The 25432-nt window shown below is 37.6% G+C and overlaps 1 protein-coding gene across 1 annotated transcript in view; it reads right to left on the reverse strand.

Annotated features, from left to right (window-relative positions):
- Ca-alpha1T (Ca[2+]-channel protein alpha[[1]] subunit T) overlaps window positions 1–20686 on the reverse strand; it is a 92579-nt gene extending 71893 nt beyond the window's left edge. Inside the window, exons 1-2 of the mRNA XM_070283048.1 lie at window positions 20460–20686; window positions 19816–20242 (exon numbers count right to left, since the gene is read on the reverse strand). The gene's annotated coding sequence lies outside the window, so the exon portion shown is untranslated. The remainder of the gene's footprint in view (window positions 1–19815; window positions 20243–20459) is intronic.
- Between the last annotated feature and the right edge of the window lie 4746 nt (window positions 20687–25432).

Consider the following 25432-nt stretch of genomic DNA (forward strand, 5'->3'; position numbering starts at 1 on the left):
TATCTTTCCCCATTCCGAATCCCACTTGCAGGACTCTTCAGGGGCCTTGATTGATTAAAGAGTAGAATTTGGAGAAAAAAAAGGGTTCTCCCAGTGAGAATTTGTCTTGGAATCCTGGCTAATACGAGGGCATAAGTCAGGAGCTCTGTGTCCATTATCCTGGGCCCCAGCAATTACCATTGTAAGGACAATGACAAATCATTCCTCGGCATCAGCATCAGCATCTGTCCTGGTCTTTGGACATCATCCAACCAGCCATGCGACATATTTTCATTTTTTTTTTCGCTTTACATTCCTTCCAACAAGGTCCTCTGCCTGGTGCCCTCTGACCTTTCACCCTGCCCTCCATCCCTCGACGTACAAAATAAACATCAGATGAATTCTTTGTCCGGCGTTTGCCTAATTTGTTTTTCTTTCGAGTTTAATTTCGAAACCTGGACAAGAGACAACAACCGACAGCCCAACAGACGGTGGGGTCGGGTTCTGTCCAGAAATAACAACAACAGGGTCTTAGCCGTCTTTCTGATAACTTGGCCACAGCAACAGTTTGCCTGCCAACTGCCAAAGACGAAAAGCAAATTTTCCTTTTCAGTTTTAGTCGTCCCTCCTCCTTCCGTCGAGGTGGAAAATGCTGGCGCTGCGTGCTTGGAAAATGTGTTTATTTAGGATAACTTAACTGATTGTTGTTCTCGGCCAGTTGACAATTGGCCCCAGAGAAATGGAGAAAGAACAGGCAGAGGGAGACAGAGAGTGGGCAAGTGGACGAGGACGAGGATGAGGGTGGGAGTCCTGGGAGACAAAGGACACTCGAAGGCGCGCCACGTGCACACAAAGCGCATTGTGGCACAAACAGTCGAGTAAAGCACGAAACAACTTGGCGGAAAGTTTCTAGAACTTCAGATACCCTTGAATATTTCTAAAATATTTAAGGCTTAAGACTTTTATTTAGATAAAGATTAGATAAATTATAAGCCACGTAAGTCTCTCCTTAAAGGGTTTCCAAAATAAAAATCTTAAAAAGCATGCTTTTAAAGCAAAGATATACAACAATTAAATAAATGAGAAAAGTATGACATATACTCTAATCACATAGATCTTATTAAAACAGAAAGTTAAAAATATTAAAACTCCTAAAAGCATGCTTTTAAAGCACATTTGTACAATGAAAAACATATTAATGAATATGTACTTGGTTTCATATGCTTTCTATCTGGCTTAGCCGTAAGAAACTATTATAAATTATTATAATTATTTTAACAAAATTAAAAACTAAGCAGTCTAAAAACTAAATCTTATTAAAGGGTATATAAAAAATGAAAATAAAAACAGAGAGAGAGAGAGACAAACTAAACAAACAAGCAGAGTGGAGGAAGTAGAGGGTTGGTTTATTGTAGCCGCGACCTCCGCGAAAAAAAACAACAACAAATTCCCAGCCAGCTGACCCACTTGCCCCGGCCACGCCCCCGCCCACCTTGCTGCCCTTGTTGTTTCGACATTGTTGTTGTAGTTGTTGGTGTTGTTGTTTTGTAATAAGCAGCAAATACGCTGCTTTCAGCGCTGCTTACAGCAGCAGAGCAGTCGACGTCTATAAATCAACGGTTGGCCAAAGAGGCGGAACGGCAAGGGCAAGGAGGCGTGGCAGAAAAAAAAAAAGAGAGTGAGGTGGTGGGGGGGGAAAAAAAAGTAAACGCGCCAAAAGAAATCACAGTAATTAATTAATATGCCTGTGTGTGGGTGTGTATTTTTGTGTGTGTGTGTGTGTTGAGTGGGTCTCATAAATTAATTGCTAACGCCCTTTTGTCTGGCCACGCCCCCCAGCAGCGCCCTCTACTGGCAGACAGCACTTAATCAAAAGATTTTTCTTTCACTTTACTTTTCCTCTTTTTTATTTTTTTTGTATTTATTTTTATTATTATTTTTATTTGCCTTAATTGTTGCCGTAAGTCGTTTTTTTCTCTTTTTTCTCCCCTTTTCTTCTTGCTTTTTTATTGCCTTTGGATTTAAAAAAAAAAGGAAAATAAAATGGTGGAATTAATGGGTAAACCTGCTATGCAACGGTAACCAAGCGGAATGCAAAATGTTGGCAAGGAACGGAATGAAAAGTTGGTAATTGAATGCCAAAAAATGCAAGAGATTCTTTAAATAACTCGAAACATTTAAGGATCTTGATCCTTTTAATTAGGAATTAATTGTAGGGCTTTAAAATATATTAAGTATAAGGGTTTTCTAGGGCGACCCTAGAAGCTGAAGGTATATATTCTGAGGTTTTTTAGATATTTTATATATATGAAACCTTTTTAGTTGGGCTTTAATATATTTTTATGATTTTATGATCTTAAATCTTATATTTTAATGTTAAAAAACATAGACTGATAGGAAAAAACTAAAACTAAAGTAAAAAAGTATGAACAACATGGCGTATACTTAATATGTTGCTTATATTGCGTATACGCAGAGTTGGTCTTATATTTTGGTCTCATACAACAGGTTTTTTAAGTTAATCTTTGTTAAATAAAAACTCCCATTATCTTTATTAATAAAAACTAAAAATATTCTTAAACTAACATTTATTTAATCACCATTTATTTAAGCCCCAACATAAGAGATTTTTGTGCCACTTTCCCTATGATTAGCTTAAGTAAATTGAATCTCCTGGCGCCATTGAAGGCCTCCCATGAGATGAATATTTAAGCAAATTACGACCATGCCACCCAACTCCCAAAAAAAAAAGCTCGGACTGGCCAAAGTTAAAAAGAATAAATCCTGCCAGCATATTTGGCCGAAAAATCATCTTCTTCTCGGGACTTGGGACTTGGGAACTGTGCGGTGGCACAGGTGCTGCAAGTCACTCGACTCTGGCAGTACCGTTAAGTTTGAATTATGGCGCACATGTGGCATGTGCCCCTTTTTCCGCCCAACCAGCGAGCCAGGCAGGCAACTCTTGGCCGGAGAGCGTGTCCATGAAAATCTGACACGCATAAATTTTGCTCAGAAAACAGAAAAATAAAAGAGTGAGGCCGAGAGGCAGAAGCAACAAGAACTGAAAAGGAGAAAATAGCGGCAAGAGGAGGGTTTGGAGGGGGTGTTGGAGGGAGGATAAAAAAAATGAAGTGGCAACTGCGGCCGGTAGCGGGAAACGGAAGCGGAAACAACGTTAGCGGAAGCGCATGTCTAACAAGTTGCTGGAACTATGCGGCCAGGCCAGGCTCATAGCGAGAGGAGAAAGGGCGAAAAAAAACTCGAAAAATTAGTAGAAAGTAGCTTAAAAAAAAGAAAATTCCATTCATTTGATGGCCTAATTTTAAAAACAAAAAGAATTTCAAGTTTTGTAGGAAAGAAAATCTAGTTTTGAAACAATAAGGCTTAGGTTTTAAGGTTTTTTTTTGAATTTTATAACGCTGGTCTATGGAGGATATTAAAAATTATTTATTTAATGCTATACGATAGCCGGTACTCTAGGGAAGCAGTATAGCAAGCAGTGCATATTATTCATTGCATTCTTTTTGGCTTGATTTGGTTTGAAAGACTCCTTAAATTTTTGTTTAAAAACTAAATACAAATGTTTCTAATCTTTTAAATAAAATAACTCTTAAATATCCAGTAATCTATGTATTTTTCTCAGTGCAAAACCAAAGAGTAAAATTAAGCAGCAGACTCCGAAACAGAGATACAAGTTGAAGACCAGAAATCCAAAAGAGAACTACATACCTCCCTTGGAAAAAATGTGATTAGCGAGCACGGCAAGTGGCCAAAACGCAGGGAATTTGGTGTAGCAGGTAGCAGGTGTTCTTAACCCCTTCCCTCCCCCACTGCTACTAACCATATCACAACCCGTTAGCCAAGGGAAACAAACACATGTAACAAGGATATCCGAACAGCTGCACAACAGCCAGGAACAAAGTTGCTAAGATTCCGCCAGTTCAGTTTCTGTTTCAGTTTCAGTTTGTTAAATCCTTTTTTTATGCCATGTCCTTGTTGCTTCTCTGTTTGTTTGTTTTTTTTTTTTTGTTTTTGTTGTGGTTTCACAACCATCCCCAGGTATCCCCATCCCCACCCATATAACCCCTATTTGTCCCGCCACTGGCTCAGTGTTTGTTTGCCTACTTTTAGTGTTTAGCCAACGTCGCATAAAAATAGAACATCACAGCAACACAGCAACAACTGGGAAACAGTCCAAGTCCATATGGCACAGTGGTTGCTAAATATATTTTAATAATATATAAACAAAAATTTTAAAAAAATATTTTAGGTGCTTTTAAAGTCCTATTAGTTAAGTAAGTCTTTAGAAAGTTTAGTATTTTAAGCTCTAAAGCATTAAACTTATAAACTTCAAGTACCGGGTATTAATACTCTTAATTTTAAATTCTTAGTTAAAATTCCTTAAACTCTTAGTTAAAAAACGCTATTTGCTTTTCTTCAAATCAAATTTTGTTAGTTAATCTATATAAATTTAAATTATAAGGTATAAAACTATAAAAAAAACTCTCAAAAACTCTCTTAAAAGTTTCATAATTATTCCATGTAAGCTTCTATTTCAACCATAAGATTTTAAAACTTTTCTTGGCTCTAAAACCTTAAAAAAACACCCCAATTTCTAAAAAAAAATGTGAATCTAAATCTGTATTATATATTATAAATTTTTAAGCCTGTTTAACTATATCTCAAGCCACTGTTCAAGAGGGATCATTGCATTTTGCGGTTGCCACTGTGGTCGCGTCTCTTCGACTTCTTGGCGCCCCGCCCCTGGAACACACCGCACACTCACTCACACACACACAGCCACACAACTCTCCTGCTGGTTGTCGTCTGCGTAAAGGCTTAAAGTATTACAGTTACAGTAGTTGGCAATACCATCCCCCCCCCCCCCCCCTTCCACAATGCTTTTGGCCCAGAAACTCGACTAAGCCAAATGTTGACGACGACGTTTGCTGCTTTTGGCTTTCGACTTTGGGTTCGGTTCTACTTTTCTGCCTGCTGTTGCTTTTTAGTAACAAAAAAAAATATATAAATAGTACACAGAGAGAAAAGTAAGGTATTTATATATAAGCTTTAAAAACCTGAGTGATATTAGAGAAATTTCTGATTGTATTACTATTTTTAAACCTAATCAAATAATTCTTAAGACCTTTTACTTATTTTGTTTCATTATATGGTATTAGAAAGTAGATTTTAGTATTTTAAATACCAAATTATGGGAGAAAATATGTATGAAGGATTAAAGACTATTATATGAAATATAAGGATGTCAGAATTGAAAAGAAATCCTTGTTGAGGATTATTACAGAATATATTATTATTATTAATATTCCATATAAAGCCTCAAAAAAGCATTATAATATATTAAAACCACTTGTTATCCAATTATTTGGTATTAACAAGTAAATTTTAGTATTTTTAATACCAAATGATATGAGAAAACATATTGGAACTATTTAGGACCTATTGAGGTATATATAAATATTGAAAATATAACTAGATTTTCAAAATTCCCATTTAAAAAAATCGATTTCTTACCCTTTAAGCAATTATTAAAAATTAAATAAGTTAAATTACTTAAATTTAATAATATTTTAGTTTATTACAGTGTCTAACTATTTTTTTCCGGTGTCCTGGCTCAGCGAAATATGAGCAACTTTTTGTTGCCACTTCAACTTGTGTGCCGGCTGTTCCTGCTGCTGTTCCTGCTCCTGCCCAAGCTCCTGCTCAAGCTCCTGCTCAAGCTCCTGCTGCTACCATTTTGTAGTTACAACAAATTGCTGTAAGCTGTGAAACTAATCTTGCCAGTTCTTGCCACTCCATGCCCCAAAAAAAACCCACCTCATCCGCCTTCCGGTGGCTGAAGGGGAAAACTACTTCAGCGGATTACTTTTGGATAGTTTTGTTTTCTTCCAGTGGATTTATTTATAGAAAGCAACTCCACGAAAGAATTGAGAAAGTGAGCAGCACTTTCATTAGGTTGCTAGTAATTTTAACCACCACTACTTGCCACATGCCATCGCTTTAGTTGTATTAGTTGTTTTTGGGACCCTCGTGCGGCGCCACTTGGCCAATTTTCGTAGCATACTTCTCAGCGAAAAGCGCTAATAAGCGGCCAGCTAACCAGGTAATCGACTTTCAGCCAGGCCGACACACAAAAGGCGTTTAGAGAGAGCCAAGTTGGCCATAATGTGCAAATAATTGATTGCCTCTCGAGGCATTTTCCTCTCAAAAGGTTATCCAAAGAGGTTTGCTTTAGAGAAGTGCCTGGCACTTGATACATCCCTTTAACTAACTGGTACTATAATTAATAATAATTAGGTTAAGGGATGCTAGTAGCATCTTATCTAATCTAATCCAAGTATTAACTAATCTTATTTGAAAGAAAAGACCTCCCCAAGTCTTGCTTTTTATTTTTCATTTCCAGCCTGATCCTGAGCACTGGCTGATTCAATTACTGGTTATACTAGCTATGACCTGAATTCAATCCTGTATCTAATATAATAAACCGATTTCCAATAGAAGGTCCTGCAAACTGTTGCCTGTCCATGTGATGACAGGCTCAAGTTGACGTTGTTTTGCTTTTTTTTCGCCCCCTGCCTGCCTTGCCTGCCTTTACGGCATTCACTTTGTGCATTTCCGTTGAGCGGAAATTCGCGTAAATTGCCGGCATGTCCACTATGGCTAGTGGGCTAAAAGGCAACACGAGGAGGAGGTGGAGGTTGAGGAGTAGGGGAGGCCAAAACGGAAGTTGATGCAAGTCTAGAAACGAGTGCCAAATGCCGGAAGCCCATGGCATACTTGGACACAGTCAGCCATGGGAGACCGAAATGAAAAACGGAATGAAACTCGACGACAAATGCAATTTTCCCTTCCCCTCACCCCCCAGAGAGGGGAAGAAGGGGGAGGGGTTAGGTCCTGGCAGGTAATTCCTAGAGAAAGGACTCGTCAAATAGACTGCAAATAATTTTTGTTGTGTGTGAGTGAAGAAATTTTTGTAAATAAGTAACTGGTTTTCTTAAAGGGATTTCAGGCTTTAAGGACATTAAAGGATAAAGGATACCAATTTTAAAAAATATAGGGGAGATATATAAACAAGTCCTTAGATTTAAAATACTAGCACCTACTTCTTACACTTGAGTCTTAATATTTCCTCCAACCTCTCTTAACCCTAACCCTAGGTCCTTTAAGTCTACACACCTAACCGCTTATCCTTAAAAATCCTTAAACCTTTCAAATCCCACTAATCCTCTATCCCTAGGCCTCTCAATGACTGGACTGATGGGCCAAGGATTTGCGTAGCCATTACCCCAGGATACCCAGGACTTAGCAGGAGTACCAGACCCCGGTCTGGTTTTCAGCCACCTTTACGTTTTTAGCCTCGACTCGTTCGCCTTATCCTTTCCTGGGCCCAAGTCCTGAAGTCCTGGGGGCAATCCACTCAATTTTTATTCGTTATTTTCATGTTGGCAATGCAATAAAAGCAGGCCATTCCTGAAGGCCATTTCTGGAGGCCCTTCCTGGAGGCCTTTCCTGTAGGCCTTTCCATTTTTTTTTTTGTGGATCCTTTGGCCACTTTGGCACCATCATGATGAAGTGATTGAAGTGGCAGGACTCGTTTTGGCAATGACCGTTAGACATGCAAAATGGCGACGTGTTGCTATTTATGCTTTTCCCTAGTTATTACCCTCTAACCTCTAAGCTCTAAGCTTTAACCTTTAACCTCCCTCCCCAAACAGGACATTGTTAGGACATTTTATTTGAGATTAGGTCTACGTTTTTATTTTTCTGTTTTTTTTTTTGTTTTTGTTGCCGATTGTTGCGTGTTAATTGGCCACGCAATGGCCGACAAATTGAGTTCACCCCTACTATGCCGCTCTAACCCCTGACCCCCTTGTGGGGGTGGGGAGGGGGCCCGTGTCAGAGATGAATCTCCATTCCAAATGTATGCCAAGTGGCATCATCCGCTCGGCATAATGAGCTGCGTCTACAATTGCTTTGGCCTTGACATCTGTCCCCAAAAAAAAGAGGGGGGAGGGTGGTGTAGTGCGGTTGGGGGCTTGACCCCATCTTTTAAGACTTCGAACCTCTAATGCTACTGCCACCTTCTTTCCAGCTTTACGGTTTTCATAATTTTTTGCATAAAATAAAGTTTTATTTTAAATCTTAAATAATAGAGGCTGGCTAAATAGTATATTTTTCTTTTGAAAAAATATTTTTTAGAGTATCTTTTGATTATTTTCAATATTATTTACTATTTAAAGGTTTTAAAATATATATATTTAAGGGCAAAATATTCAGATTTGGAAGCCAAGTTGGTTTCTAAGAACCTCCTCAGAAGCTATTTGGTTTTAAGCTTAAATACAAGCCTTGAAAATTATTTAAAAAATAATCTAAAAATTATTCTCTTTTTTTTACACCTTTTATAATCCCCAATCTAAAATATATATTTTTTTACAACACAAATTCCGCCTCAATCATACTTCATTTAATCATTTGAATTTCATGAATTTACTTTGCCAGCAAGGACCTACTTATCCTGGCCATAAAATTATACAATTTGAATCACCGACGTGGCAAACGAGGAAAGGGAAGGGGGAGGAGGAGGGGGGCTATCATTAAGGGCTTTACGACAATGCCAGGCAATAAAATTAATTAAAATTCAATAAATTGACGCCCCGAAATGGAAACCAGGCTACATAGTAGAAAGGGAAGGACCACCCACCCACTGATGTTTAACATTGGGAATTGTGGGTGGCGATTGGGGAGCAATATCCTAGAGGGAGAATACTGTTTCCTGGGGTGCCAGGATGTTGGCCCAAAAGGGGAGCTGGCACCATCACCATCACCACCCACCATCATCACAACCACCAGGATTTTCATTCTGCGGGTGCCTGCTTATGTTAATGCCCAATTACAATTGTTGTTCGCATTTGCTGTTTGCGTTGAAAATTGTATTCTCCGGGGTAATGGCACAGACACAGACCGGGGAATGCTTTTCTCTGATGCTATATCCTGTAAGTGAGACTAGGAGTAAGGACTCGTTGCCTCGAAATTATACCAAAAATATACACAAGCTGTTTAAATACAGAAGAGCATACGAAAAGAGGTCACTCGGGCCTTCAAGATCAAAAGAAAAATTACAAAAAGGCTTGGAGGCCTTACTTTATTCAATTTTCAACAATTTCTAAATTTTTCCCATTTTTCTAAATTGTATATTTCCTAACCAGAAATTACCACAAAAGTTTATTAAATGAAAGGGTATCCTTTTTTGAAATGGTTATCCTTTGATAATTTTTTGTAAAATTTAAGTTTGAATTGTTGGTTTATTTTGTCGGATTTTGGGCAAAATTTAAAAGCCATTTTGTGAAATATGAGACTGGAAATAGACAAACAATAAGATGGAGTTTCAAAGGTAAATGTTTGGATATAAATTTGGTTACTAAAAAACGAAGGTAAATAAAATAAAATAATATATTTTATTAAACCTTTAAAATAAAATAAAAACTCTCAAGAAAAGCCATCAGAAAACTATGCTTCAAAAACCAACTTTAAATGCTTGATAATTAGTGCCAATATTCACGATTAAAATTCAATTAAAATACAATTTAAATTCAATTACAAGAATGAGAATAAAATCTCCCCTCACTGCAGCATCCTTTGTTATCCTGGCGCCTTATAATCCTTGATATTTATGAGATGGCTGGAGTATCTAAGAGCCTGCCGTAAACAAAGCACTTGACAATAAGACAGGTAATAAACAAACAACTAGTAGACAAAAAAAAATACTAAAAAATACTAAAAAACTATGAAAGACAAAGAGGGAAGAGAGGAATTAGAAAGAAAGAGAAAATCAAAGTCAAAGGACTTGAAAAGGCTTAAACGGGAACATGGATGCTGCACTTGAACCTAAAAACAAAAACTGAAAACAGAACACAGAAAAAAAACAAAGAAATGAAGGATGAAGGACGAAGGACTCTTGGAAGAAACAAAAAAAAAGATAAGGTGCGAGAGGTCCTTTTGGCAGAAAATTGAATTGTTTGTCATTGAAGAAAATGGCAAGTGATTGAGACGGGATTGGGCCAAAAAGGAAAAGCCAAGGAAAGATGAGGTCCTGTTTTTGTGTGTGTGGGTTGGTGTGTGTTGCATAAATAAAACTGCACAAGTCTATGTGTGTGTGTGTGTGTGTGGGAATCCATACACATGGCAACAGTTGGCCAACAAAAAAAAAAAAAAGATTTCGCAGTCAAAACAAAACCAAATGCCAAAATGAAGACAGCAACTGACAACGGAAATTGAATCGCCATGATTGCAAGTGTATGTATGTATCTATGTGTGTATCTCTGTGTGTGTGTATTGTGATTGAGTGGGTGTCGCCCATTTTCCTTGGGCCACATTTCAACTATCCTAGTAAACGATCTGGTACCCATCCATTCCAATCAATGAAAATAAATGATTTTCCTTTCTCGCCCCCGAAAAACACAATATCTGATTGAGTTGAATCGCTTTCGTTGGCGTTGGCGTTGGTGCTCCATTTATATTCAATATTATCATCATTTCTGCCAGAAATTCGAAACTATTTTATAACAAAATGCAATATAATCAAATTATAATCAAATTATTGGAGGAAACATATAGATATGCTTAGTTTGCAAGGGTTATTGGGTTGTTAAGTTATGATATGGTTAGTATTGGATGGTAAAATATATTTAAAATCTTTCTAAGTTTACTTTACTTATTTAAAAACCTTCCTAAATTTATTTAAAACTAAAATATCCACCCGAAAAAAAAAAACTTTCTTAAACAAAAGCCTTAATGAATTTTCTGAAAATTGTTTCTCAACTTTGAGGCTTTGAAAAATTTCCAAAAAAAAAACCCAGCAGATTGCTCTTTCTCTGAAAAACTCGAAAAAAACCTTGGCTAACACACACACTCCCACACACATGAAGACATTAGCGTTGGTTAAAATCGGCAAAAAACCGGAAAACTTTTCAACAGAAAAGAGGAATGTGGCACCAGAAAGCAAAAGTTCCGACAACAAATAACCACAAGTGGATGCCACAGCTGGCCAAGCCGTTACTTCTTATTTTTTTTTTTATTATTTTTTTTTTTTTTTTGGTCCACCAATGCCACGCCTCTACTGCCCTCCACACACAGAAAGCGTTGTGTGTTTTTGCGGTAACACTTGTCAAAATATGGTTAGGACATGAAGTGAATTGAATGCGAGAATATTTCATTCCCCTTTGCTGGAAAATGCCAGCAAAACGGCAACAATGGTCTAAGCCAACAGAAAACAAGAAAGGAAAGCTAACTTCGGGCGGAGCCGAAGTTTATATACCCTTGCAGTTAAAACCGGATATATATCGCAAACATCGGATATAGTTGGCCGATCCTTATGGGAATAGGAATATATAATCCAATTTATTACAATACAAAATCTAAAAAAAAATCCCAAACTTCTATCTTCAAAAATACGAAAGTTGATATTTCTACCAAATACCATTTCCGATCGTTCAGTTATATGGCAGCTATAGGATATAGTCGGCCGATCCTTATGAAATTTGGCATGACGTAATGTTTTGCCAAAAATAGCTCACATGTCAAATTTGATCTCTCTAACTCTAAAAACACCAAAGTTATACCATTTCCGATCAATCAGTTATATGGCAGCTATAGGATATAGTCGGCCGATCCGGGCCGTTCCGACTTATATACTGCGTGCAAAGGAAAGAAGGGTGTGTGCAAAGTTTCAAGACGATAGCTTTAAAACTGAGAGACTAGTTCGCGTAGAAACAGACAGACGGACAGACAGACGGACAGACGGACAGACGGACAGACGGACAGACGGACAGACGGACATGCTCATATCAACTCAGGAGGTGATCCTGATCAAGAATATATATACTTTATAGGGTCGGAGATGTCTCCTTCACTGCGTTGCACACTTTTGACCAAAATTATAATACCCTCTGCAAGGGTATAAAAATAACTATCCAGCTTCCCACCGCATCAGGGTCACGGATCACGGATTATTCAATAAAACTTTTACTTCAAAAAAAGTTTTTTTTTCAAATGACTTTTAAATAGTTTCGGTTTTTGGTGGCTATTTGGAATATTTTTGTCACGAAAATTATTGAAAATGTGCAGACATTGTGATTTTATTGGTTATACATATTAATTATTATTTTAAATCGTTTATTTTAATATTTAAGTTGTCAGCCAGTGGCTCCAATAATGTAGCTTATCAATATACAAAGCTCTTAAGGTATTACTCTTCAAATTCGGATCAGAATTACCAAAGATATGGAAGTTGCAGGCCGCCATACGAATATCTCCCATACGAATATCTCCGCTTTTGCAAGGGTCCGCTAACAAAAATATCGAAAAATATTCAAAAAATATTCCTTGCCCAGTTTTGATGCAGTTTAATGTAGAATCGATCCACAAATCGATTGGGGTATTCCGCTTGAGAATCGGATGAGAATTGGCTGAGATATGGCTATGGCCCTGAGCCTCATATGGAAATCCAGGATTTTGCAGGGGTGTCCCCACAAAATTTCAAAAAAAATTTCAAAAATTTGAGTTGCCCATATTTTGATGCAGAATAATAGAGAATCGATCCACAAATCGTTTGGGGTATTCCGCATGAGAATCGGATGAGAATTGGCTGAGATATGGCTATGGCTCTGGGCCATATATGGAAATCCAGGTTTTCAGAAGGAGTCTCCCTCCACAAACATTGGATAAAGGAGAGCCATTGCTAAGTACAGTTCGGCTAAGAGCTTCAATAAAACCAATATTATTTCTTGCATAAAACCTTAAATAATAATAGGGTTTTAATCCCTGCCCCAACTATCCCCTCCGCCCCCCAGATTCCGATTATCCGATTGAAGTATTGTTTGACAATTATGCAGTTTCCTAGAAGACGGCGATGCTATCGTGATGTCTTTGAGGTCTTTGTGGTGTTCTTTGGAATTTCAATGACAATGCAGTTATCGCATTACCAAATACCAGTTACCAGCTAACAGATAGTTCAATGAAAATACCTTTATAAGCACAATTATATAAGAGTATATGGGACTATATTTACATATATGAGATAATTCTGTTTATAATGATGATGATTCGCATGTCCCTGCCATGTTTCCACCTGCCTTCCAGCCATTTATTTGTGCTCGTTGCTTACATCTGTATAATTAATCATATTTTATGGGCTCAATGTCGATTGTCGCTGACATTGTTGCCATATCATGTTTATGGGAATAAATGGCACAAAGGACGATGGGTGAGGTGGGTGAGTGGGTGGTTTGGGTGGCTTGGGTCAGAGGCTGTGACATGTAATTGTTGTCACTTATTCATTGCTTCGCAGATAAAATTAATTAGCATAACTGACACGAAAAGGTCTGCCATCCCCTCGCACTCTTTATTATAATTTTTCAATTGCAATCATATTTATGTGATTTAATTTTTTTTTATCTCCAAACTTTCAAGTTAGCTGCCTTTAAAAATTATGTTTATGATAATTATTATTACTTATATAATAAATACATATTTTTTAAAGATTCTTGTGCTTTTTTTTCAACAAACTTTGTTGACATATTTTCACAAGTATTTAGAGAAAAGTTTCCCCCCAAAAAATTCTGGCCGCTTTCTGTAAAATTCATAGCCATATTTTGGGGGTCTACACAGAGAGAAATATAAGCTCAAAACTGCTTAAAAATATACCTAAATATTATACCAAAAATCTAGGCTCTATAAAGAATTTAAAATTGAATAAAAAAATCTTTCTTTAAATTTAAAAATTTAGTTTCTCAAATCTTTAAAAAATATCCTTTGTGTTTCTGAAAAGTTGAAGAAACTTTCCAGGCCTGGGCTCTTCCTACAAAAACAAACACAAACACACACACACACACACACAGAGCACAGCACTGGTGGGTGAAGTGGAGGGCAAGGTGTATTGAGTGGGCGTATGCTTAGGGGGCGGGGCTGAGTTTTCGGTTGCTTTTGTAGCCGCCGCTGTAGCCACCCCTCCAGGCAAAGGGCAATTTTCAGTTTGAATATTTTAGCTGCTAATTAAAATGTATTCGCGGTTAACAAAACGTGCCACCCCCCCACAAGTCAACCAACCACCCACTTCAGAGTGTGGGTGTGGGCGGCAAGGACGTAAAGGAAAATGAGCCAAAAGTTTGCAGCCTTCGGTTGGTAGATGAAGCCGCAAATAAACAGAAAATGTAATTGCATGCCGTAAAAGCCAAGGAACTTCAGGAGGTGGTAGACTGTAGACTTTATAGACCCGGAGATGATAGTTCTGAGAGGATTACAAAACTCTTGGGGAATGTTTTAAGTTTTAAAAAATATTTTAAGAGTTTTTAAAAAATTTCTTAAAGAATTAAAGTCTTGAATAAAAATTCTTGAAATATTTATATTTTTTAGTCTCTCTGTTCTATTTTGCTCATAAATCCCCTTCTATTTCTCTTCATCCACTGCCTTGTGGCATGCTGCATGCTTCATGCTGCTGTTGCACAATGTGGCATCATTTAACAGCAAACGGAAATGCTGCTGCTGCCATATTGAATTTGCCTAGACAAGTTGTTGATGCTTTGTTGGCCGGAAATAGAGTTCACTCAAGTGGAGAGAGTGCGGCATGCAACAAGGGGCATGGCAAGGCAAGGCAAGCCAGGCCTGGGGAGGGTAATGTCTGGGCTGCAATCCTGCGATTGTAACCGCAACTGGCTAACAGGACGAGGGTTAAGTGCCGTCGCCCAACTGGGCGTGGCATGTGCCAAAGCTAAATTCCAAAGGATCCTCCTGAAGGGATCCTGAAGTAGTCAGTGGGCGCAAGCCAAGTATCTAAAGAATCTAAAGTATCTCAGTATCTGATGCATTTTGCAGCATAAAAGAGCTGCAGGTGTTATGCCTTTGGGCCAAAAGTGGCCCAAAACCAAGGGGCTTTTAAGCCAAAAACATTTACATGAGTTAATAATGATTTTGTTTGTTATTTTGGGCCATAATTTATGCAAATCATCTTTGGAATTTGATTCTCTGAGAAAGCAAGCAGGTGATTTCAACAAGATAATTTCAATTTCGAATATTGTTTTAATTGAATCTTGTATTTTCTATATTTTGGCTTAATAATCTGGCAAGAGGGGGAGGAGGCGGGGGGCTGAGCTCAACTGGTACCTGGTAACCGTGGCAACAGGCGCCAAACATTTTCAACTCTCGGTCCTGGCCCTTCAGCGGGTAATGAGCGTTGGGTGCAACTTTCCCCCCAGTGACGTGCCACAATATCTCCAGGCATTTCCCTCCACACTCCTCCTCTCCACCTTTGACCTTTCCAGCCCATATATGGAGAAATGGCACCAAAAAAAAAAAGTCCCGGCCAAGAGCAGCTCATCAAATGTGGCAGGCAGCCTTCTCCCTCTGGCCACGCCCACACCTGCCACCTACCACCTGCCGCCTTTCTCTTTCTCATTAACCGCTGGCCGTTCCAATGCAGCAGCTTCTCTGGCGCTACCTGCTCTGGCTTTTTTTTACACTGAGAGAAAAATATTTTTTAGAGGTAAGTTTGGAACCTTATAAAGAGGTAGAGATTAGATTAGGGATAATTATAATTAAGGTAGGTCCTTTGTTCTAATTTTTTTACGAAACTTTTTAGGTATTTAAGAATATAAATTTTGGAACTTTAAGGCCAAAATTTGTAACATTTTTATAAAATGTTAGTTTTTATTAAAATTTTAGTATGTCTATCATAAAAACCATCATGATTTTATGCAAAAAACTTTCATTTTTTGGTATTTAGCCTAAAGAATTCTTAAATACTTTTATTCTCTATAGTCTTGCCTCTTAGTTCATACTAGCTCTGTTTAAGGTTTAAGCTCTGTTTAAGGTTTATTATAAATTGAGAAGAAAAGGTTACTTAATTTAATTTATAAAAAATGAATTTTTTGGTATTTTTTCCTTAGTAGTATTAATCATTCTTGCCTCTTAATATCCATAAAGCTAAAACCAGCTAATAATTGTAAGTCCTAAGATCCATTTCTAAGGCTAAAGATTCTAAGATAAAAAAGTAACTAAATTTAGTTTATTTTCCCCACTTTTTCCTTAAAATTCCCAACTATATTTAGCTATCTAACCTCAAAATATCTTCAAAGTTAAAACCTGTAAAGATTTCTAAAGAATTGAAGCTTAAATTTTACAAATTTTATTATTTTTTATTATTATACCATAGAAATATTTCTTATTATTATGGCAGTATTATGAATGCCAATCCCTTTCTCTCAGTGTCCTGCCGACTCATTCTTGGTCCTTTGGGGTTTTGGGTCTCCTGTGCAGTTCAGTTCAGTTCACCTGTCAGGCAGCATAATGTGCTCCACAATGTACACGAGTATTTCGCAAAAAAAAAATGAATGAAAGGAGGACGACTCTCTCTTTCTATTTTTTTTGCTGTTTGGTATTTTGGTTTCAGTTACCTACACCTACCTACCTATAGTATGTATATATGGTATGTACCACTCTCGGTGCTAACTCACTTTTACTGTTACTTTTACTAGTAGTGGGAGATAGGTGGGTAGTTTGTTGTCTATCTCTTTCTATTAGAAAATTTGTACTTTCCCGGTTCTTTTGGGGTTTTCTTTTTTTTATTTTTTTGTTGGATGTGCTCCATCGAGTATTCAACTCGCATCGCTTGCAAAGTGACATGGCATATTTCAAGGTAAACATTCTGAATTTTGCATATCAAAGGGAGGGATGGGGAGGACAAGGGTGAGGGCGGAGGGAGGAGGGACAGGGGCAGGTTGCAAAGAGCACAAAAGAAGAGCAAGCACATACATTAACACACATAAACACACACACATGCGAGGCTTTTCCACGAATTGCTTTGCAGTTGAATGAGCTGAGTGCCTCCCCCGCCCCCACCCCCCTTGAGCCATGTGGATTGGAACGATCTGTCTGTGCACCACCCATTGCACCTGCCCACCCACTGACCCACCCATCCATAGCCTTACCTTGCCCCCTAATCGCTTACCCACACCAGCCAGCCTCCTCCCTCTGTCTCTCTTTCTCTTACAATCTCTAATTGTATAATTAATGAATCGAACCACCCCCTTTCTCGCCCCCCCTAGACGTCCTTCGTGCAAATACCCGGCTGCTGTGCGGTTAGTTTCCAAAAATTACAAAAATCACAAAAAAAAAAAAATGAAAGAAAATAGAAATCAAAATTCAAAAACGTAAAATGTTTCAATATTTTTGGAAACCGCTTACAACCGGTTGAAGCTGCCGTGAACCCGTACATTGGCATTTCTTTTAATTGCACACCCTTTTTGAAGGGGAGGTTTTAATCAGAAATTTTATGTTTTTAATTCGAATTAGTTTTAAGTTTCTTGAAAAATACTTGATTTCTTATAATCTCTAATCATTATTGGTTTAAAACTGTTAGTAATAGTATTCCAAACTCTAAGCTTTTAACTCTGGGATCTCATAACTGATATACTGATGTGTTCTATAAGCTGAAATTTTTTAATATTTAGATATTATAGTTTAATTATTATTGTGTTTAAGAATTTTTACAAAAATATATAAAGAAAAGGTAATATTCTAATGATAAGATTCATTAGCTTTAGATTTTAGATACTTTTAAGAGTTAATTAAATAACTTTTCCTTTATTTAGGTAATAATTCTTTAAAATTTATTACAAAAATCCTTCCCATCCTACAAACCCCTCAAAATACTCTCTTATTTTTTAAATATTTAGTCAAAAATCCTAATTGAAATGCAATTTCTAGAATAGAAATTTTGGTAATTAATTGGCCAACCCGCTGGTCACATTTTCCGTTTCTATTTGGCCATGTCCAGTGCAGGCCATCTCTTTCCTTACTGACTAAAGCCCTCTCTTTCTCCCACTATCTCTCTCTCTCTGTCTGTCTCTGTCTCTGTTTACAATTGCCGCCCGCTAATTTATTTGAAAAGCCATTTGTTACCTTTGGCTTGCCTCTGTTTACATTTCCGTCCGTCTATACGCCTCGCTCTCTCCGTCCGTCTCCGGGTGTCCATGTGTCCGTGTGTCCGTCCACCTGTCCGCTTGTCCGTTTAATTTTCCATGTACTTAAATGTATGTGCGTTCGGTCTGCAAGTTCATGTGTGTTTGGTTTTCTAGATCTCGGCGGATTTACATTTACAATTACTTTGCTGGCAATGCTGGCCGTTAATTCAATTTACCCTCCCTAGCTGGACTGCAAAAGTCCAGAGTACATTAAAAATATTTTAAAGACATTTTCAACGATTTATAATACCTGATTTATATTCATTTTTAGTAAATAATACAGAAAATAATCAATAGCATGAAATTAAGATATAATTGCCCCTGAATGTGTATGCGTATCGAATACAGATCGAACAGCTGCCAAATGCCTCCAGTACTCGATACTATATATATATATATGTATAATATACTCCCCCTCCTGATACATATATGTACATACATGAAACAATGCGTTTATTTAGTGAAAAATTGGGGGAAAAAAATGTTCTCTTCTCTTTTGGTTTTCTGCTGGCTGGCTGGCATGGCATGAACATGGCATTGTTTGTGTTTTGTTAAGCTTTAGTAAATACTTGAAAATTTAATGCCGTTTGGCCAATAATTAAGGAAAAAACATTTCCAATACTCTCCCTCTCACTGGCCACTGGCACTGGTATGCTTAGAAACTATGATTTTTCCTATACTTTTGCTGCCTTTTCTTAAATATTTTGCTATGTTAATCATACGCACTGTTGGTAGATATTATTCCTGATTAATACTCATTCAAAATTAAATTTTTAAAAGTCCTTTTACTTGTCCTTCCTTGAATGTTCTGATTTTTCCTGCTTTTTCCTCATTTTTGTCAGTAATTATGTAAATATTTTGTTATATTAATCATACGCACTGTTGGTAGATATGATTTTATTTATTTTTGTGCTACAAATTTATTAGAAATACATTTTTAATAATCCCTTTTACTTGTTTATCCTTGAAAACTCTAATTTATAGTCCTTTATGTTAATTTCCTCAAAAAACATATTTTACATGTGAATATTCTAGTATATTAATCATACGCACTGTTGGTGGTGCCATTGATTTTGATAATAATATTCATTTTATTTGCTTAATTTTTACTTTTTTTGAACATTTTAAATAATTGACTTACTCCTACTTCCTTAAACTCTCGGATTATTCGTTCTTTCTATTAGTTTTTTAAACAATCAGGAGTATAGTATTTAGTATATTAATCATACGCACTGTTGGGGGCTATCAATTTTTTGTTTTAAAAACATTTTGAAATGTTATCGTTGCTTTTCATCCTTTTCAATAATCTCCCAAATCTCTCATATTCTCAATTTTCCAAATTTATCTCAAAAATCATCTCTAAATTTTAGTATATTAATCATACGCACTGTTGGCTACTCTGAAATCGTTTTCTTCTGTTTTCAAATATTTATTGAAAATTTATAATAAAAAAAAATGATATTATTTTTTAATTAAAAGAATCGGTTTACTTAAGACTCCCTTTCCTGCAGAACGAACAATTAATGACGAAAAGGAAACCGCGATAGAAGAGAGAGGCAGAAGAGAAAGGCAACAAGAAAAGAATGAATGGCAAGAATGGCAAAAGAATGCAAAATCGAATTGTAAACAGTTTGTTCTATTCGAAACACAAAGCCAAAGAAAATCCATTAAGAAAGCACGAAGCAAACAAAAGGAGGAAAATCAAACCTCAAGGAAGGGCAGGAAAATAAGGAATGTGATTTTTAAAGGACACTGATATGTCAGCACTTGAGAACACTACATATTTTTAAATCTTACTTACCAATTATTGTTAAATTGCTTTCTATATCTTTTATCCTTTCTTTTTTCTTCAATATTCTCCTTTTCTTTATTTTGTTTAATTTTAAATTTTCGATTTTTCGAATTTGTCTTTTTTTTTTGTTGTCTCTGCCAAGTCACAACAATAACCGAAAAAAAAATCAACAAACATTAGGATTCAAACATATATATATCTTGATATATATATGTATTTACATATATGTATATGTGTCTAGGTGTATTGGTATTTCTGTGTGCATGTGTATGAGATCGATGTATATATATAGAACTACTATATAGAATTTCAAAACAAAAGTTTCGCGGCCAGGAAATCCACAATAGTTGATTGTTGATTATTGTTGTTGTTGTTTTTATTTTCTATTGTTGTTGTTGTTGTTGTACGCAAAACTGTAAATCTTTGCCGTCGGCCACTATAAAAAAAAATGAAACAAATCCAAACACAAACACAAGAAAATCGTGTTTCTCGAAAAATTTCAACGCAAAAAAAAACGCGACTTGAAAATATTTTCAAAATTAAAATCTTCCTTAAAAATAAACTAATATTTAACACAAAAATCTCAAGTTTTATTTATTAACACGCGCGAAATATTTTTAATTTTTTTGAAATTTTTAAATTCGATTACGAACGGTATTTTTGGACGATTTGGTATTCGCTGGTATTTTTCCTTCTCTGTGTGGGTGCGTACGGATGCGTTAGTGTGCGTGTCGGTGTGTGTTGGTGTCCGTGTGCGTGTGTATGAGTGTGGGAAACTGTGACTGTCACTGTGTGTGTGTTGGGTCTATTGCTGGACTCCAAGAACTACAACAACGCAATGTTATCCGCTCGGAGGCTGAACGCCTACTGGATGTTGCACGCGCCGAAAGCTTCCGCAGAATGCCAAAGCACCGCCGACGTCGCACGCAGCGTCGCCACGCGTCGGCAGCGCAGTAGCAGCCATGGCGGCGGCGACGCAGGCAGAATACCCGACCATCGCCGTCCGACTGGATTCGGGCACTTCGGTTGCCGAAGGAAGCGATGTAGGGAGAGAGAGCGTATCAAAGGGGGGGAACCATTGCGTTTTTTGCTTCCTCTTTCCATTCAAAGGTGTTTTTTAATTCGGAATTATTTGTTTTTAATGAAAATATTAAGATACTTAATTGATTTAACAATTTTTATAATTAAATTATATTTTTAACTTCTTTTTTAAAAGTTGATTTTAATATTTAGAATATAACAAGTGCTTGAAATATTATTATTTTTTACTAAATGAAGTAACTGTAATATTTAATAGAAAGAAAAAATCACGTATACGCCTAGAGTGCCCAAATAATATTACCCATACGACTAGTTGATTAGATTAATTGCTTTCTTTAATTAATAATAATTTATTCATTTATTTTTTCCTAACTTACCTTATAGTTTATACCTAAAAATATTGTAATTTCATATTGTTTTTCTTATTTTGTTGAAGAATATTGTACAATTTTATTATTTTATTTTTTTAACTACTCTTATAACTATAAACTTTTAATATTTTATCAAAAAACTTAAAATCTTTTAAAACATTAAGAAATTTTCCTAATAAGCTTATCACGCATACGCAATGTTGACCAAGTGGCTTAAGGAAGTACAACATATTCCACTGGACAGAGTAGCCAGACTATCCATGTTACCGTTAATTGCATTTTGAAAGAAGCAAGCGAGGACATGGAAAGGGACAGGGATATGGACCAGGACACGGACACGGACTGGGACAGGCAAAAGCGCAGCGCCTTTGCTTGATCCATAAAACATATCTGCGTAAATAATTCAAGGCAAATATAAACGCAGTCTACACACACACACACACACATATGTAGATGTGTTCCCGCCTACGTTCTTTCACGTTGTTCCCTTCCCAACTCTCCACTCTCCATTCTCCAATCTCCAATCGGCATTCTCCCCATCAACAATCAACAATCTTGCATCTTTCATCTCCCACATCTTGGCATCTCTCCAGCATGCACGCACTCTCTCACGCACAGGTGTTTCGCATGTGTTTCGTTCGTATTCGTACTCTCTCCACGCTACCGAAGCGACCTTCCAGTCGGTTAACACCGAACCGTTATCCGAGCTTTCCCAATGCCAATCGTGTGCTAACAAGTGGGGAGCAACAGTTGAATGTGAATGAAAACTTTTCGCTGCTCTTCTTCGGCTTTGACGTTGGCAGCGCAGTCGACTTCATGTGTTGCTTCTACCGCCACCTAGTGGGTGGTGAAATGGAGTTTTTTTTTTCATGCCTGTTTTTCTTCTGTTTTCGTTGTTGTTGTTTGTGTGTTAGGCGGCGGGGGGAGACAGATAGGCAGAGAGAGAGAGAGAGAGTGAGTGAGAGTAGGGGGTTAGGCTGTTGCTTTTCCAGTCAGAACACACTGTTGCTTATGCTTCTACGTGCGTGTATGTGTGTGTGTGTGTGAGTGCTGGGTACCGTTAAGCAGCAACTAATTTTTGTTAATCACACCTTAATGACATGAACTTGACACCATTCCATTTGCCGATTCCTCGTTTTCCATAAATTAGGCAACCAAATAGACAACGTGATGTGGTTTGCCACGGGCGGGGGGTGGGTATGCATCTTAGGGTGAACCAATTAATTACAATATGTCAGCTTGAGGGTAAAACTGCAAAAGCAAACAAATGGGCATGTTATGTGTACAAAGTGCATCTCCCAACCACTCCCACTTCAACACACACACACAGACGCGTTCGCACATGGTTTTAATGAGTGTGGCCAGGCGACAAAGAAAAACAAAATCATTCTGCCAGCCACAGAAAATAAATGAAACCTAACCCAACATTTTATTTGCTAATGCAGTAATAAATAATAATTGGCATTTAAAACTAATAACGATTAAATTAGGGCCTTAATTGGGACTGACCCAACTGGGCCTGATACGATTCTCCAGCGGAGTTTCCATGGGGTTTTCCCCTATAGGGATCCCTTGAAAATGAAGTTTTCCCCTATAGGGTCCACGGTGATGGCTATATCTTCCCCAATTCTCATCCGATTCTCAAGCGGAGTACCTTAAACGATTTCTGGATCGAATCTCCATCATTCTGCATCAAAATCCTGAGACAAAATATTTTTTAGATATTTTGTCCATTTTTCCTGATGGGACCCCTAGGAAATGGAGATTTTCCCTATAGGGTCGGCAATGGCTATATCTTCCCCAATTCTCATCCGATTCTCAAGCGGAGTACCTTAAACGATTTCTAGATCGATTCTCCATCATTCTGCATCAAAATCCTGAGACAAAATATTTTTTCGATTTTTTGTCCATTTTTCCTGATGGGACCCCTAGGAAATGGGGTTTTCCCCTATAGGGTCCACGGCGATAGCTATATCTTCCCCAATTCTAATCCGATTCTCAAGCGGAGTACCTTAATCGATTTCTATATCGATTTGCCACCATTCTGCATCAAAATCCTGAGACAAAATATTTTTTAGATTTTTTGTCCATTTTTCCTGATGGGACCCCTAGGAAATGGGGTTTTCTCCTATAGGGTCCACGGCGATGGCTATATCTTCCCCAATTCTCATCCGATTCTCAAGCGGAGTACCTTACTCGATTTCTATATCGATTTGCCACCATTCTGCATCAAAATCCTGAGACAAAATATTTTTTAGATTTTTTGTCCATTTTTCCTGATGGGACCCCTAGGAAATGGGGTGTTCCCCTATAGGGTCCACAGTGATGGCTATATCTTCCCCAATTCTCATCCGATTCTCAAGCGGAGTACCTTAAACGATTTCTGAGTCGATTCTCCACCATTCTGCATCAAAATCCTGAGACAAAATATTTTTTAGATTTTTTGTCCATTTTTCCTGATGGGACCCCTAGGAAATGGGGTTTTCCCCTATAGGGTCCACGGCGATGGCTATATCTTCCCCAATTCTCATCCGATTCTCAAGCGGAGTACCTTACTCGATTTCTATATCGATTTGCCACCATTCTGCATCAAAATCCTGAGACAAAATATTTTTTAGATTTTTTGTCCATTTTTCCTGATGGGACCCCTAGGAAATGGGGTGTTCCCCTATAGGGTCCACAGTGATGGCTATATCTTCCCCAATTCTCATCCGATTCTCAAGCGGAGTACCTTACTCGATTTCTATATCGATTTGCCACCATTCTGCATCAAAATCCTGAGACAAAATATTTTTTAGATTTTTTGTCCATTTTTCCTGATGGGACCCCTAGGAAATGGGGTTTTCCCCTATAGGGTCCACGGTGATGGCTATATCTTCCCCAATTCTAATCCGATTCTTAAGCGGAGTACCTTACTCGATTTCTATATCGATTTGCCACCATTCTGCATCAAAATCCTGAGACAAAATATTTTTTAGATTTTTTGTCCATTTTTCCTGATGGGACCCCTAGGAAATGGGGTTTTCCCCTATAGGGTCCACGGCGATGGCTATATCTTCCCCAATTCTCATCCGATTCTCAAGCGGAGTACCTTACTCGATTTCTGAGTCGATTCTCCACCATTCTGCATCAAAATCCTGAGACAAAATATTTTTTAGATTTTTTGTCCATTTTTCCTGATGGGACCCCTAGGAAATGGGGGTTTTCCCTGTAGGGTCCACGGTGATGGCTATATCTTCCCCAATTCTCATCCGATTCTCAAGCGGAATACCTTAAACGATTTCTATATCGATTTGCCACCATTCTGCATCAAAATCCTGAGACAAAATATTTTTTAGATTTTTTGTCCATTTTTCCTGATGGGACCCCTAGGAAATGGGGTTTTCCCCTATAGGGTCCACGGTGATGGCTATATCTTCCCCAATTCTAATCCGATTCTCAAGCGGAGTACCTTAATCGATTTCTATATCGATTTGCCACCATTCTGCATCAAAATCCTGAGACAAAATATTTTTTAGATTTTTTGTCCATTTTTCCTGATGGGACCCCTAGGAAATGGGGTTTTCTCCTATAGGGTCCACGGCGATGGCTATATCTTCCCCAATTCTCATCCGATTCTCAAGCGGAGTACCTTACTCGATTTCTATATCGATTTGCCACCATTCTGCATCAAAATCCTGAGACAAAATATTTTTTAGATTTTTTGTCCATTTTTCCTGATGGGACCCCTAGGAAATGGGGTGTTCCCCTATAGGGTCCACAGTGATGGCTATATCTTCCCCAATTCTCATCCGATTCTCAAGCGGAGTACCTTAAACGATTTCTGAGTCGATTCTCCACCATTCTGCATCAAAATCCTGAGACAAAATATTTTTTAGATTTTTTGTCCATTTTTCCTGATGGGACCCCTAGGAAATGGGGTTTTCCCCTATAGGGTCCACGGCGATGGCTATATCTTCCCCAATTCTCATCCGATTCTCAAGCGGAGTACCTTACTCGATTTCTATATCGATTTGCCACCATTCTGCATCAAAATCCTGAGACAAAATATTTTTTAGATTTTTTGTCCATTTTTCCTGATGGGACCCCTAGGAAATGGGGTGTTCCCCTATAGGGTCCACAGTGATGGCTATATCTTCCCCAATTCTCATCCGATTCTCAAGCGGAGTACCTTACTCGATTTCTATATCGATTTGCCACCATTCTGCATCAAA

This window comes from Drosophila bipectinata, chromosome XL, assembly GCF_030179905.1.
Source record: "Drosophila bipectinata strain 14024-0381.07 chromosome XL, DbipHiC1v2, whole genome shotgun sequence".
In the NCBI taxonomy this organism is placed as follows: domain Eukaryota; kingdom Metazoa; phylum Arthropoda; class Insecta; order Diptera; family Drosophilidae; genus Drosophila; species Drosophila bipectinata.